Source organism: Gorilla gorilla, chromosome 20 (assembly GCF_029281585.2).
Source record: "Gorilla gorilla gorilla isolate KB3781 chromosome 20, NHGRI_mGorGor1-v2.1_pri, whole genome shotgun sequence".
In the NCBI taxonomy this organism is placed as follows: Eukaryota; Metazoa; Chordata; class Mammalia; order Primates; family Hominidae; genus Gorilla; species Gorilla gorilla.
The window spans coordinates 12809347-12825439 of NC_073244.2; positions in this window are offsets into that span (position 1 = coordinate 12809347).

Consider the following 16093-nt stretch of genomic DNA (forward strand, 5'->3'; position numbering starts at 1 on the left):
TGACACACGGTCTTTCCCAGATGTATTCATTCAACAAACATTATAAACCCAATCAGTGACCCCAATCTCCTGCTAGGTAATACACTTTCAGAGATAAATCAGACAAGGAACTCATCTGATTATGATCTAACATGATGAGTATTACACATAAAAGATCAATAATAACTTTGGACACAATGAAACAAAAACGTTAAGTCAGGAGGTAACCAGATGACTTTGAACTGACGATGGAAAGCTTTTCTATGAGCAAAAATTAAATAAACTTCAAATTAGCCGGGCACGGGGGCTCACGCTTGTAGTCCCAGCACTTTGGGACGCTGAGGCAGGTAGATCACTTGAGGTCAGGAGTTTGAGACCAGCCTGGCCAACGTGGTGAAACCCCATCTACTAAAAATACAAAAATTAGCCGTGCATGGTGGTGGGCACCTGTAATCCCAGCTACTCAGGAGGCTGAGGTGGGAGCATGGCTTGAACCCACAAGACGGAGGCTGCAGTGAGGTGAAATCATGCCACTGCCCTCCAGCCTGGGCGACAGAACGCGACTTGGTCTCAAAAAGGAAAAAAGAAACCCTGTCCCTGTTAATAACTCAAAAAATAGCTGGGCATGGTGGCAGGTGCCTGTAATTCCAGCTACTTGGGAGGTTGAGGCAGGAGAATTGCTTGAACCCGGGAGGCGAGGTTGCAGTGAGCTGAGATTGTGCCACTGCACTCCAGCCTGGGCGACAGAGTGAAACTGTCTCAATAAAATAAAATAAAATAAAATAAACTTGAAATTACTAATTACATTGTTTATTTTAGAGACAGAGACGGGGTCTTGCTCTGTTGCCCAGGCTAGAGTGAAGTGGCATGATCAAGACTCACTGTAGCCTTGACATCCTGGGCTCAAGCAATCCTCCCACCTCAGCCTCCCAAGTAGCTGAGATCACAGGTGTCCACCACCATACCTGGCTACTTTTTTGGGGAGGGGAGTAGAGACAGAGTCTTGCTATGTTCCCTGGGCTGGTTGTGAACTCCTGGGCTCAAGCAATCTTCCCTCTTTGGACTCCCAAAGTGCTGGGATTATAGGTATCAGCCACTGTGCCTGGTCAAATTACTATATTTCTAATGATGTATTTTTACAATTTGGGAAAGTTTGGGCAACTTCTGTGTAGTCATAAATGTTTTTCTTTTTCTTTTCTTTTCTTTGTTTTTTTTTAATCGAGACAGAGTCTCGCTCTGTTGCCAAGCTGGAGTGCAGTGGCATGATCTCAGCTCACTGCAACCTCTGCCTCCTGGGTTCAAGTGATTCTCCTGCCTCAGCCTCCTGAGTAGCTGGGACTACAGGCGCGCACCACCACTCCCAGCTAATTTTTGTATTTTTGGTAGAGACAGGGTTTCACCACGTTGGCCAGGATGGTCTCTATTTCTTGACCTTGTGCTCCTCCTGCCTCGGCCTCCCAAAGTGCTGGGATTACAGGCGTGAGCCAACGCGCCCGGCCCATAAACGTTTTTCTTCAATCAGACAATAAAAGAGACATATACATTTCCTCCCACTGATAACACCCTACTGATTTTAAAGGCACTCAAATAGTAGAGCGCTAAAATTATAGCTTGAAAATGTTTTTAAGGCTGAATAACATCGTTAATGGACCAGGCATGGTGGCTCACACCTGTATTCCCAGCACTTTGGGAGACCAAGGTGGGCGGATCACCTGAGGTCAGGAGTTCAAGACCAGCCTGGTCAACATGGTGAAACCCTGTCTTTACTAAAAATACAAAAATTAGTTGGGCATGGTGGCGCATACCTGTAGTCCCAGGTACTTGGGAGGCTGAGGCAGGAGAATCGCTTGAACCTGGGAGGCGGAGATTGCAGTGAGCCGAGATCTTGCCACTGCACTCCAGCCTGGGTGTCAGAGTGAGGCTCCATCTCAAAAAAATATATATATATATATACATATATATATAGAAATACAGAAATATATTTAAATATAAATATATATTACATTTAGTTAATGGTTCATTTTCTTCCCAGAAGTTGATTTTAAAAATACTGATGAATTTGCTTCCATTAAAACCAGGAAAGAGCTGGGCGTGGTGGTGTGCACCTGTATTCTCAGCTACTCAGGAGGCTGAGGTGGGAGAATGGTTTGAGCCCAGGAGGTCAAGGCTGCAGTAAGCCCAGATCGCACCACTGCACTCTAGCCTGGGAGACAGAGCAAAAACGTGACTCCAAAAATAATAAAAAATAAATCTTACAAAAATTTAAAAACAAACAGGAAATTAAAATTTTAATAATTTTGGTTTGGGGATACATAAAACATTTATACAATGTTTTAAATTCTAATACACTTTCCAATTTTTCAGTATTTTTTCAACTAATGTTCTGGGAGGATAAGCGTGTTGTACGTGGTCAATAAATATTTGAGTAAATGGATCTGTATTTTCTTGCGTACCATAAATTATTCGGATTATAAGAGGGTAAATTTATTTCATGTTGTATGTATGGGATTACAGAGCCACGCAGTTTTTACTGCGTCTCCTTTCTCCCCCTAGTGGAGACAAATGATAACACAGGGATAACAGAACGGCAAGTGCAGTTTGATGATAGTAAGAAAAATCCCTGTTGTGGAGGTCACAGCTTTACCTACTTACCTTAAACACAGAGTTTTCTGGCCAGGCGCGGTGGCTCACGCCTGTAATCCCACCACTTTAGGAGACCGAGGCGGGTGGATCACCTGAGGTCGAGAGTTCGAGGCCAGCCTGACCAAAATGGAGAATCCCCGTCTCTACTAAAAATACAGAATTAGCCGGGCATGGTGGCACATGCCACCATGTGTAATCCCAGCTACCTGGGAGGCTGAAGCAAAAGAATCACTTGAACCTGCGAGGCAAAGGATGCAGTGAGCCAAGATCGTGCCACTGCACTCTAGCCTGAATGACAGAACCAGACTCTGTCAAAAAAAAAAAAAAAAAAAAGGAAACAGAGAGTTGGCTAAGGCGACTATATCTTATTTATTTATTCACCTTTTCCCAGTACAAGTTTAATATTCATTAGAGGAGTTCTTTTCAGGTGATGGGGGAGAATGGCGGCAACTAGTAGGATCTGCTGAAGGCAGGAGCTTCACTGTGATGATGGCGCCCCACACCTCGGGTTTCCTGCAGCCCAGGATCTGATAGCCGGCCATGGTATCATCATATATTTTTCCAACAACGATGGGACATGGTCTGCCTCATCTCCCGGGGACACCAGGAGCGCTTTCCAGACTCCGGGTGATCGGGGAGCAGCTCCCAGTATGGCCTTAGTTAGCGTCTCCTCGTGGCCCATGTTAATCCATGGGCGCCCCATGATGAGGGCTAGTGAGGGCCTCTCCCTGGAGTCAACGGCCAGAATTGTGTTTATGAGGCGTTCTAGTTCTATGGAAATAAGGAATGGGATCGCCTGTCACCATTCACACCGTATTAGTGTCGTCCTCAGCCCCACAAAAGTCTGCCCAACAGATGGCAGTCCTCGGCCACCATGGTGTAGACAGTGACTCCCAGGCTCCACACGCCCACCAGGGTATATCGTACTTTTGTCCCGGGGAACAGTTCTGAGGCTGCATAAGAGGAGCTCCCACCGAAGGGGATCCGCTTTCAGCCTACGGTGAATCTGGTATCAAAGCCAGCATATGTTGTTTCCATGTCGTGCTGAGCCTCCTCAGGGAAGTTCTCTGGCTTCAGATCCCTGTGGATAATTTCCTTCTGGAAGCCTCACTGCATCGAATATCCTATTTGCTAGAACTTGCCTCAGGCCTCTTCCCCCTTCAAGAAGGAGAATTTGAGGGTGAAGTCGGATAGCTCTCCCGAGCTGGCTTAATCCATGACTAGGAACAGCCTGTTCTCGGTGCCAGCCACGTGAGTCTGATCTTCGGGTGATTAAGGGCCTTCATCATATGGACCCTGCAGTACAGACCCTGGGGGCTGCAGGAGCCCTGCTGCCCTGTTGGAGTGACCTCCACAGCCATCTTGGTCCCAGTGAGAATGTGCTGGGCCAGCTGCCTTGACCTCTGCAAAGCTGCCCTGGCTGATGACCTTAGGAGCCTATGATCATCAGTAAGGGTCTCCTCGGAGGCAGAAGTGGTCCCAAGGCCCTGCAGCGTCGTGACCTCCCGGCTACACATCTCAGCTAGGAATGCCAACTGAGAATACTACCCCTACAAACTTTGCCAATGAGGAACACGAATGGCACGGCTGGAGGTGTCTGCTGACATGTGAGGGCGGCCTCTGGTCACCTCCATGCCAGGGACAACGTTCGAGGCCAACTCTACCATGGCTGCACCCAGGAACCGGATGATGTCATCAGGAATCACCTCTCCCGGCCTCTTGGCTCTGCTGACTTCCCTCTGAGTTGATGTCATTCTCAGGTGGGCTCTTCCTCCAACGTGGCAAGATGGCACCCACAGCTCCAGCAGCCTAACGGAAATAGATCTTCTCCGCCCAGATGTTTCCAAGACAACGACCTGACCTTTGGCACTGAGTGTGTCACATGAGCAGGCCTTAGCCAATCACTGTGGACAAAGAAGATGGGATCAGCCCATTGGCCAGGTTGAGGTCATGTGGCCACTGTCTCTATGGAAACTTGGGAGCTGCTCAGCTGTTTTCAGTTGGGACACTCTGTGGTGGCTGAGAGAGCAGGTTCAGGCTCGAAAGGTCACTACAACTGGATATGCAACTGCAGAAAAATGACTTTGGACGCCTACCTCACAGGATATATAACAAATGAATGAAACAACAGCTAACAAGGGGCCAGAAAGTGCTAGTCTCCTGGAGTGTATGATACACAAAAATCAGCTCAAAATCGATCAGTGTCATAAATGGAAACGTTGAAACTAGAAAGCTATTAGAAGCAAACAAAGGGTAATTTTTTATGACCCCATCTAAGGTCATGAAAACCCATAGTGATTTTAGAGATGACACCAAATTACAAGCAAAAAAACAAAAAGTAGATACATTTCAGTTCACTATTTTGTACACTTTATGAGTTTTAACAAATGTGTAATAACCTGTACCCATCATTGCTGTGTCATACAGAATGGTTTCACTGCCCTGAAAATCCCCTGTACTCCACGGCCTTAGAGGTCTGGCGGTGTGAGCCTCGTTATTGATGTTTTGGGTGGTGGGGAATGTGTGATTTTGAGTTATTATCTTCTGCTTTAGGTCACAAAAGAGAGGAATTCCCCACCTAGCCCCAGGTTTTCATAAAACCATAAATAATGACGGAACTCAAGTTTGCAGGTGAAGAAATGAATCGTCGGGATATGTTGATCCGTGGGATTACCATAGTAAAAATAACTAAGAAGTAAGGAAGGAGATCACATTTTAGAACCCAACAATGCAGCTTGAATTCTGCATGGATCTTGAGCTACTCATCTGGACTTTGTGAATTCAGTGTGAATGTTGCTTCCCAGCAATGGGGGACGCATGCACTTGCCAGTGCTCGTGCACACGGGATTGGTGTGCAGATGTGTGCGGGCCGCACAGGGGATGTTCTGCAGCTGCCCTGGGCCCTGGGTGTGTGAGGCTGCCCCCCTGCCATGTTGAACTTTAAAGGGTGTGATACCGGAATGTTGTTGGCTGAGTCCTGACTGGCATGAGCCCTTCTGATCCTGTTACCTCACACCTTGCCTGGCATCATCCCAAAAGGTGTTTGTGCAAGTGGCTTATTGACACGGGCTTGGGACCAAATCCACCCACGGGGAGGGGGTCCCTGGGGCCTTGCTACCTGTGGACTTGGATGAAATCATAGTGCCTGGGGGTGGAGAGGATGACCCTCAAATCTGTTTTCCAACTCGTGTTTTTCTCCTAGGTGCAGGACCCTAGAAGCAGAGCCCCAGGGCATAGAGGATTCCAGATTCTTACAGGGGACTGGAGGAGGCTCGGCTGAAAGGAGTCAGGGCTGCGAGGGTGGGGGACAGATTCGAGTAGTTTCTCCATTTCACAGCAATAATTCTCCCTCGCCCCCCCACCACACACACACACACACACACACACACACACGCACACACATGATATATGCATACACCTGTCTGGTGCTGCAAGTTCCCCTTTTGCTCAGACTTAGGGTTTTGCAGACACTTCTAAGGAAACAAAGATGTTCCCTTTTATTTTTGTCTACTTGCTCCTGAAGCTTCCCCTCCATGTGTGCAATATGACTGATTCCAACTGCTTTCTTTCTTTCTTTTTTCTTTTCTTCTCTCTCTCTCTTTTTTTTTTTTTGAGACGGAATTTCACTCTTGTTGCCCAGGCTGGAGTGCAGTGGTGTGGTCTCGGCTCACTGCCACCTCTGCCTCCCGGGTTCAAGCGATTCTCCTGCCTCAGCCTCCTGAGTAGCTGGGATTACAGGTGCCCACCACCACACCAGGCTAATTTTTGTATTTTTAGTAAAGACAGGGTTTCACCATGTTGGCCAAGCTGGTCTTGAACTCCTGACTTCGGGTGATCAACCCGCTTCAGCCTCCCAAAGTGCTGGGAATACAGGCATGGGCCACTGCGTCCAGCCTATTTTTTACATTTTAAATCAGACAATTATAATATATCAAACATCTATATTCCAATCACCCAGAATGGAGAATTACTGAATTTGGTTATATTCACTTTGAGTCTTTTAAAAATAACATTTTACAAACAAGTAGTCTCCCGTTGGCTCCCCAGACAATCCAATTTCTCTTCTCCCTGTTTCCCAGAGCAGGCAAATATCATTATTTATTCGGTGTATATACTTCTATTCTGAATTTCATACACATACATTATATATATCCAAATACATATTAATAACATTTAAGCATGTATTAACATACAAAGCACATATATCCGTTAACATTACCTAGCATTGTTTAGTGCATTTACACTTTTACATATATACAAAATACGTATAGTTATTATGTTTGATTCTATTTTTTGGTTAACTTGTTCTTTAAAGATGAATCTAGCTGGGCCCGAGGCAGGCAGATCACCTGAAGTCAGGAGTTCGAGACCAGTCTGGCCAACATGGTGAAACCCTGTCTCTACTAAAAATACAAAATTAGCCGGGTATGGTGGTGGGCGCCTGTAATCTCAGCTACTCGGGAGGCTGAGGCAGGAGAATTGCTTGAACCCAGGAGGCAGAGGTTGCAGAGAGCCAAGATGTGCCACTGCACTCCAGCCTGGGAGACAGAGCAAAACCATGTTAAAAAAAAAAAAAAGAAAGAATCCTCTGGTCCTGGGAATCTAATGCCCTATATTATAATTCATAGCCAAACACAGAGTAATTACTTGTTTGCACCCAGCGTTCTAACCACAGGAAGGGAATGGGGGAAGTGGGTTTTTGCAAGAACCTGCTTTGAGGTGCACGCCTCCACAGAGCTAAGCAATCTAGTCTGGGAGATAATACTCATACGTGTCCAGGAAATGAGGAACGACCAGATAGCACATAATTAAAACACCATATTTTATGATGCAGATCATTTAAGAAATGTGGGAGGCTGGATGCAGTGGCTCATGCCTGTAATCCTAGCGCTTTGGGAGGCTGAGGCGAGTGGATCAAGAGGTCAGGAGTTCAAGACCAGCCTGGCCAACATGGTGAAACCCCGCCTCTACTAAAAATATAAGAATTAGCCAGGCATGGTGGCGGGCACCCGCAATCCCAGCTACTCTGGAGGCTGAGGCAGGGGAATCACTTGAACCTGGGAGGCAGAGGTTGCTGTGAGCCGAGATCACGCCACTGCACTCCAGCCTGGGCAACAAGAGCGAAACCCCATCACACAAAAAGAAAGAAAAGGAAGAAAGAAAAGAAAAGAACAGGAAAGAAAGAAAGATGGGATGAGTCACATTGCACACTTGGAGAAGTTTCAGAAGCAAGAAAACAAAAATTAAAGGGAACATCTTTGTTTCCTTAGAAGTGTCTGCAAAACCCTAAGTCTGAGCAAAGGGGGAACCTGCAGCACCAGACAGGTGTATGCATATATCATGTGTGAGTATGTGTATGTGTGTGTGGCGGGGGGCGGTAATTATTGCTGTGAAATGGAGAAACTACTCGAATCTGTCCCCCACCCTCGCAGCCCTGACTCCTTTCAGCCGAGCCTCCTCCAGTCCCCTGTATGAATCTGGAATCCTCTATGCCCTGGGGCTCTGCATCTGGGATCCTGCATCTAGAAGAAAAACACGAGTTGGAAAACATATTTGAGGGTCATCCTCTCCACCCCCAGGCACTATGATTTCATCCAAGTCCACAGATAGCAAGGCGCCAGGGACTCCTTTCTCTTGGGTGGATTTGGTCCCAAGCCCGTGTCAATAAGCCACTTGCACAAACGCCATTTGGGATGATGCCAGGCAAGGTGTGAGGTAACAGGATCAGAAGGGCTCATGCCAGTCAGGACTCAGCCAACAACATTCCGGCATCACACCCTTTAAAGTTCATCATGGCAGGGGGGCAGCCTCACACATCCAGGGCCCAGGGCAGCTACAGAACATCCCCCTGTGCGGCCCGCACACATCTGCACGCCAATCCCGTGTGCACGAGCACCGGCAAGTGCATGCGTCCCCCATTGCCTGGGAAGCAACATTCACACTGAATTCACAAAGTCCAAATGAGTAGCTCAAGATCCATGCAGAATTCAAGCTGCATTGTTGGGTTCTAAAATGTGATCTCCTTCCTTATTTCTTAGTTATTTTTACTATGATAATCCCATGGATCAATATATCCCGACGATTCATTTCTTCACCTGCAGTATTGGGTTCCTTCATTATTTATGGTTTTATGAAAACCTGGGGCTAGGTGGGGAATTCCTCTCTTTTCTGCCCTAAAGCGGAGGATAGTAACTGAAAAACACCTACATTCCCCACCACCTAAAACATCAATGACGAGGCTCACACCGCCAGACCTCTATCTAAAGCCGTGGAGTACAGGGGATTTTCAGGGCAGTGAAACCATTCTGTATGATACAGTAATGATGGGTACACGTTATTACATATTTGTTAAAACTCACAGAGTGTACAAAATAAAGAGTGAACTGACATGTATCTGCTTTTTTTCTTGTACTTTTGGTGTCATCTCTAAAATCACTATGGGTTTTTATGACCTAAGATATGGATCATAAAAAATTACCCTTTGTTTGCTTCTAAAAGCTTTCTAGTTTCAAGGTTTGTCTTTATGACACTGATCGATTTTGAGCTGATTTTTGTGTATCATACACTGCATTAGACTAGCACTTTCTGGCCCCTTGTTAACTGTTGTTTTCATTCATTTTTCTATATCCTGTGAGGTAGGTGTCTAAAGTCATTCTGCAGTTGGATATCCAGTTGTAGTGACCTTCCGAGTCTGAACCTGCTCTCTCAGCCATCACAGCGACTCCCAACTGAGAACAGCTGAGCAGCTCCGAAGTTTCCATGGAGACATTGGCCACATGACCTCAACCTGGCCAATCCGCAGATCCCATCCTCTTTGCCCACAGTGATTGGCTAAGGCCTGCTCATGTGATACACTCAGTGCCAAAGGTCAGGTCGTTGTCTTGGAAACATCCGGGAGGAGAGGATCTATTTCCGTTAGGCTGCTGGAGCTGTGGGTGCCATCTTGCCACGTTGGAGGAAGAGCCCACCTGAGAATGACATCAACTCAGAGGGAAGTCAGCAGAGCCAAGAGGCCGGGAGAGATGATTCCTGATGACATCATCCGGTTCCTGGGTGCAGCCATGGTAGAGTTGGCCTCGAACGTTGTCCCTGGTATGGAGGTGACCAGAGGTCGCCCTCACATGTCAGCAGACACCTCCAGCTGTGTCATTCTTGCTTCTCGTTGGCAAAGTTTGTAGGAGTAGTATTCTCAGTTGGCATTCTTAGCTGAGATGTGTAGCTGGGAGGTCACGACGCTGCAGGGCCTTGGGACCACTTCTGCCTCCGAGGAGACCCTTACTGATGATCATAGGCTCCTAAGGTCATCAGCCAGGGCAGCTTTGCAGAGGTCAAGGCAGCTGGCCCAGCACATTCTCACTGGGACCAAGATGGCTGTGGAGGTCACCCCAACAGGGCAGCAGGGCTCCTGCAGCCCCCAGGGTCTGTACTGCAGGGTCCATATGATGAAGGCCCTTAATCACCCGAAGATCATCAGACTCACGTGGCTGGCACCGAGAACAGGCTGTTCCTAGTCATGGATTAAGCCAGCTCGGGAGAGCTATCCGACTTCACCCTCGAATTCTCCTTCTTGAAGGGGGAAGAGGCCTGAGGCAAGGTCCAGCAAATAGGATATTCCATGCCGTGAGGCTTCCAGAAGGAAATTATCCACAGGGATCTGAAGCCAGAGAACTTCCCTGAGGAGGCTCAGCACAACATGGAAACAACAGACTCTGGCTTTGATACCAGATTCACCGTAGGCTGAAAGCTGATCCCCTTCGGTGGGAGCTCCTCTTACGCAGCCTCGGAACTGTTCCCGGAGGCAAAAGTACGATGGACTCCGGTGGGCGTGTGGAGCCTGGGAGTCACTGTCTACACCATGGTGGCCGAGGACTGCCATCTGTTGGGCAGACTTTTGTGGGGCTGAGGAGGACACTAATACTCTGTGAACGATGACAGGAGATCCCGTTTCTCATTTCCATAGAACTAGAACGCTTCATAAACACAATTCTGGCCGTTGACTCCAGGGAGAGGCCCTCACTAGACCACATCATGGGGCGCCCATGCGTTAACATGGGTCAGGAGGAGACACTAAATAAGGCCATACTGGGAGCTGCTCCCCGATCACCCGGCGTCTGGAAAGCTCTCGTGGTGTCCCCGGGAGATGAGGCCAACCACGTCCCATCCTTGTAGGAACAAAAATGTAGGAACAAAAATTTTTAGTAGAGACGGGGTTTCTCCATGTTGGTCAGGGTGGTCTCGAACTCCTGACCACAGGTGATCCACTCGCGTCGGCCTCCCAAAGTGCTGGGATTACAGGCGTGAACCACTGCGCCCGGCCCACAACATGGATTTTTCTTACTATAAACATCAAGCTACACTTGCCACAGTCTTTTACCGCTGTGGTCTCATTTGTCTCCACCAGAGGGAGAAAGGAGACTCAATAAAAACTGCATGGTTCTCGGCCCGGCATGGTGCCTCACGCCTGTAATCCCAGCACTTTGGGAGGCCGAGGCGGGTGGATCACTGACGTCGGGAGTTCGAGACCAGACCAGCCTGGCCAACATGGTGAAACCCTGTCTCTACAACTACTACTACTAATAATAATAATACAAAAATTAGCCGGACGTGGTGGTGTGCACCTGTGATCCCAGCTACTCGGGAGGCTGAGGCAGGAGAATCACTTGAACCCGGAAGGCAGAGGTTACAGTGATCCGAAATCACACCATTACACTCCAGCCTTGGGCAACACTCCATCTCAAAAAGAAAGAAAGAAAAAAACCTGCATGGTTCTCTATTCCCATAAATATACTGCAAAATAACTTTGCCCTCTTATAATCTGAGTGATTTATGATGTCCAAAAAAATAGATTCTTTCACTCAAGAAATATTTATTGACCACCGACAACATGCCATTTCCCCAGAACATTAAGGCAGTTCAAAAAATATTGAAAAATGGAAAAGTAAGCATATTGGAACATAAAACATTGTTTAAATATTTATCCCCAAACTATTAAAAATTTTAATTTCCTGCTCTCAAATGTTTGTAAAAACTTTTTTATTTTTTAATATTTTTGGAGTCAAGGTCTTGCTCTGTCACCCAGACTGGAGTGTAGTGGTACGACTACAGCTCACTGCAGCCTCGACCTCCTGGGCTCAAGCGATCCTCCCACCTCAGCCTCTGGAGTAGCTGGGATGCCAGCCAATCCACATACTGAATACCACTCTTTCAGGGCATGGGAAGTTTGCTGATAAACAATTCCTTTTACATGACTGACAAAGGAGGAAATGATGTTTGTGTTTTGTGCTTCAGTTCCACATGTTGGTCAAAGAATAGATGATCTAAGATAGTGTTACTCACTCATCTTGTGGTTGGAAGTTGGCAACCAGAGTGATGAATTGTTGACTGCCAAGCCTTCTTTCTCTCCCACGTGGGAGGCCACTCCAGCAGGCCAGCACTTTTTGACATCCAGTTAATTGTTGTTTCATTAAGTTTTGTATACCACATGAGGTAGGGGTCTAACTTCATTCTTTTTCATTTGGATATCCAGTTGTAAAAGCACCATTTGTTAAAAATACTGTTTTTTCACTTTGGGAGGCTGAGGCTGGTGGATCACTTGAGATCAGGAGTCCAAGACCAGCCTGGTCAACATGGTGAAACCCCTTCTGTACTAAAAATACAAAAATTAGCCAGGCATGGTGGCATGCCCCTGTAATCCCAGCTACTCAGGAAGCTAAGGCACATGAATCGCTTGAACCCAAGAGGCGGAGGCTGCAGTGAGCCGAGACTGCACCACTGCTCTCCAGCCTGGGTGACAGAGTGAGACTGTCTTTTCCCCATTGAATGGTCTTTGTGCCCTTGTCAAAAACCAGTTAGCTATGGATATGGGTTTATTTCTGGACTCTCAATTCTACCCCATTTTTCCATGACCCTATCCTTATTTCAATATCACACCTGTGATTACAGAATTTTTGTATTAAGTTTGGTAATTGGAAAACATGGGCTTTCCAACTTTGTTTTTCTTTGACAAGATTGTTTCAAACCTTGAAATTCTACATATTAATAAATTATAGGATAGTTTCTCCATTTCTGCAAAAAGGGCCACTGGGATTTTGATAAGGATTTCATTGAATCTATACATTGCTTTGGATTGTGTTGTAATCTTAATTATTCTAAGTCCTCTGATCCATGAATATGGGATGTCTTTCCATATATTTAAGCTTTCTTCGTTACTTTCAGCAATGTTTTCTAGTTTTTAGCACAAATCTCTCACCTTTTAAGTTAAATTCATACCTAGGTGTTCTACTCTTTTGGCTGTTACTATAAATAAAATTATTTCCTTAATTTTCTCTTTGGAGAATTCGTTTGAAGTATATAGAAACACAGCTGAGTTTTGCATATTGATCTTGTACCCTGGAGCCTTAAAAATTTGCTCTAATCATTTTTTTGTGGATTCTTTGAGATTGCCTGTGTATTGGATCTTGTCATCTGGGAATCAGGATAATTTTACTTCTTCCTTTCCAGTTTGAATGCCTTTTATTTGCTTTTCTTGCCTAATTTTTCTAGCTAAAACTTTCAGAACAATGTTTAATAACGAAGTGAAAATGGGCTCCTTGTCTTCATACTGGACTTAGAGGTGAAGCAGCCAGTCTTTTGCTATCAATCATGATGTTAGCTGTGGTTTCTGATTTATGTCCTCTATCATGTTAAGGAAGTTCCCTCTTATTATTTCTGAATGTGTTTTTATTAAAAAGTATTGGATTTGATCAAATGAACAGCTGCATTTTTTTAAAGCATGATTTTTTCTTCCTTTTATTTTTATTTTATTTATTTATTTATCTTTGAGACGGAGTCTCGCTCTGTCACCAGGCTGGAGTGCAGTGCAGTGGCACGATCTCAGCCCACTGCAACCTCTGCCTCCCAGATTGAAGCAATTCTCCTGCCTCAGCCTCCCGAATAGCTGGGACTACAGGCGAGTGCCACCACGCCCAGCTAATTTTTGTACTTTTAGTAGAGACGGGGTTTCACCATGTTGGCCGGAATGGTCTCGATCTCTTGACCTCATGATCTGCCTGCCTCGGCCTCCTAAAGTGCTGGGATTACAGGCGTGAGCCACCCACCACCTTCTTCCTTTTATTAATGTGGTAGATTACATTGATTGATTTAACTAAATTGAATGTCCTTTGCTTTCCTGGGGTATTTTCCATTTGGACATGGTATGTAATTTTTCAAATATGCTATTAGATTTGATTTGCTAGTATTTTATTGGAGATTTTTAATCTGTTATCTTAAAGGTATTGGTCTATAGTTTTCTTGTTATGTCTTTGTCTGGTGTGTTACCAGTGAAATGCTGGCCTCATAGAATAAGTTACAATGTGTTCCCTCCTTTTCTATTTTTTGGGGGATTTTAAAGGTTTGATCAGATTCACTAGTGAGGCCATCTAATTGTGAGCTTTTCTTTGTAGGACTGTTTTTATTACTAATTCAGCCTTTTTTCATATTATAGATCTATTCAAACTTTGTATTTTTTCTTGAATTTGCTTTGTTTTTTATTTTTGTTTTTGTTTTGAGACAAGGTCTCACTCTGTGGCCCAGGCTGGAGTGCAGTAGCGAGATCTTGGCTCACTGCAACCTCTGCCCCCTTGGTTCAAGCAATTCTTGTGCCTCAGCCACCGAGTAGCTGGGGTTACAGGTGTGCACCACCACGCCTGGCTATTTTTTGTATTTTTAGTAGAGATGGGGTTTTACCATGTTGCCAGGCTGGTCTCAAACTACTGGCCTCATGTGATCCGCCCACCTCAGCCTACCAAAGTGCTGGGATTACAGTCATGAGCCATCACACCCGGCCTTCTTGGATCTGTTTTAATAATTTGTGCATTTTAAGGAATTTGCTCATCTACATTACAGAATTTATTCATGTATACTTCATTATATTCTCCTTTTTTATTTCTGCAAGGTCAGTAATAATGTCTCCATGTTCATCTCTAATTTATTTATTTGCATTTGCCCTCTGTCATCGAGGACAGACTACCTAAAGGTTTGTCAGTTTGCCAATCTTGAAGAACCAACTTGTGGTGTCACTGATTTTCTCTGTGCTTTTTATATTCTCTATTTCATGTACATTCATTCTAATCTTTATTTCTTTCTGTCTGCCCGCTTTTAATTTACTTTGCTATTCTTTTTGTAGTTCCTTGAGATTAAAAGTTAGATTATTAATTTGATACCTTTTTTCTTTTTTGAAGCAACCTGTTAAAGGTTTAAATTTGCGAGCAATGTTTCTACAGAATCTCACAGACGTCGATATGTTGTGTTTCCAATTTCATTTCTCTCAAGATATTTTCTCATTTCACTTGTGCATTCTTTTTTGTTTTGTTTTGTTTTGTTTGAGATGGAGTCTCACTCTGTTGCCCAGGCTGTGGAGTGCAGTGGCGCAATCTTGGCTCACTGCAACCTCTACCTCCTGGGTTTATGCGATTCTCCTGCCTCAGCCCACCCCCGCCCCAAGTAGCTGGGATTATAGGCGCACGCCACCACGCCCAGCTAATTTTTGTACTTTTAATAGAGACGGGGTTTCACCATGTTGGCCAGGCTGGTCTTGAACTCCTGACCTCAGGTGATCCACCCGCCTCGGCCTCCCAAAGTGCTGGAATTACAGGCATGAGCTACCGCACCCAGCCATGCATTCTTCTTTAAACCACTGGTTGTTTACGAGCCTGCTATTTAATTTCCACATATCTGAATTTCCCAGCATTCTTTTTTTTTGAGAATTTCTAGCTTCTTTCTAGAGCAATCTTGGAAGATACTTTGTATAGTTTCAGTTTTTTTTAATTTGCTGTGACCTGTCCCATGGCCTAACATATGGTCTATCCTGGAGAATGCTCCATTGCACTTGAGAGGGGCGACTGCTCCGCTGTTGGTAAATGCAGTGCTCTACGTAGGCTTTGCATCCAAGTTGGTCTATAGTTTATTCAAATCCCCCCTTTCATGATTAATGCGCTATCTGTTGTGTCTATGCATTATTGCAAGGGCCATATTGATGTCTCCAGCTTTTGTAAAACCATCTATTTTCCGCCTTAAATTTTGTTCATCTTTACTTCTTATATTTCTGGTCTCCGTGGCTTCGTGGCTAGTTTTGTTTCTTCTTACTGAATTGACACTTTTATCAGAATCTACAGTTGAACCTTGAACATCTTGGGGGTCCGGGCACTGACTCCACACCCCCAGCAGTTGAAAATCCGCATATAGGCCGGGCGCGGTGGCTCACGCCTGTTGTAATCCCAGCACTTTGGGAGGCCGAAGTGGGCAGATCACCTGAGGTCAAGAGTTCGAGACCAGACTGGCTAACATGGCAAAACACTGTCTCTATTAAAAATACAAAAATTGGCCAGGCATGGTGGTGGGCGCTTGTAGTCCCAGCTGCTTGGGAGGCTGAGGCAGAAGAATCGCTTGAACCCAGGAGGCGGAGGTTGAAGTGAGCTGAGATCGTGCCATTGCA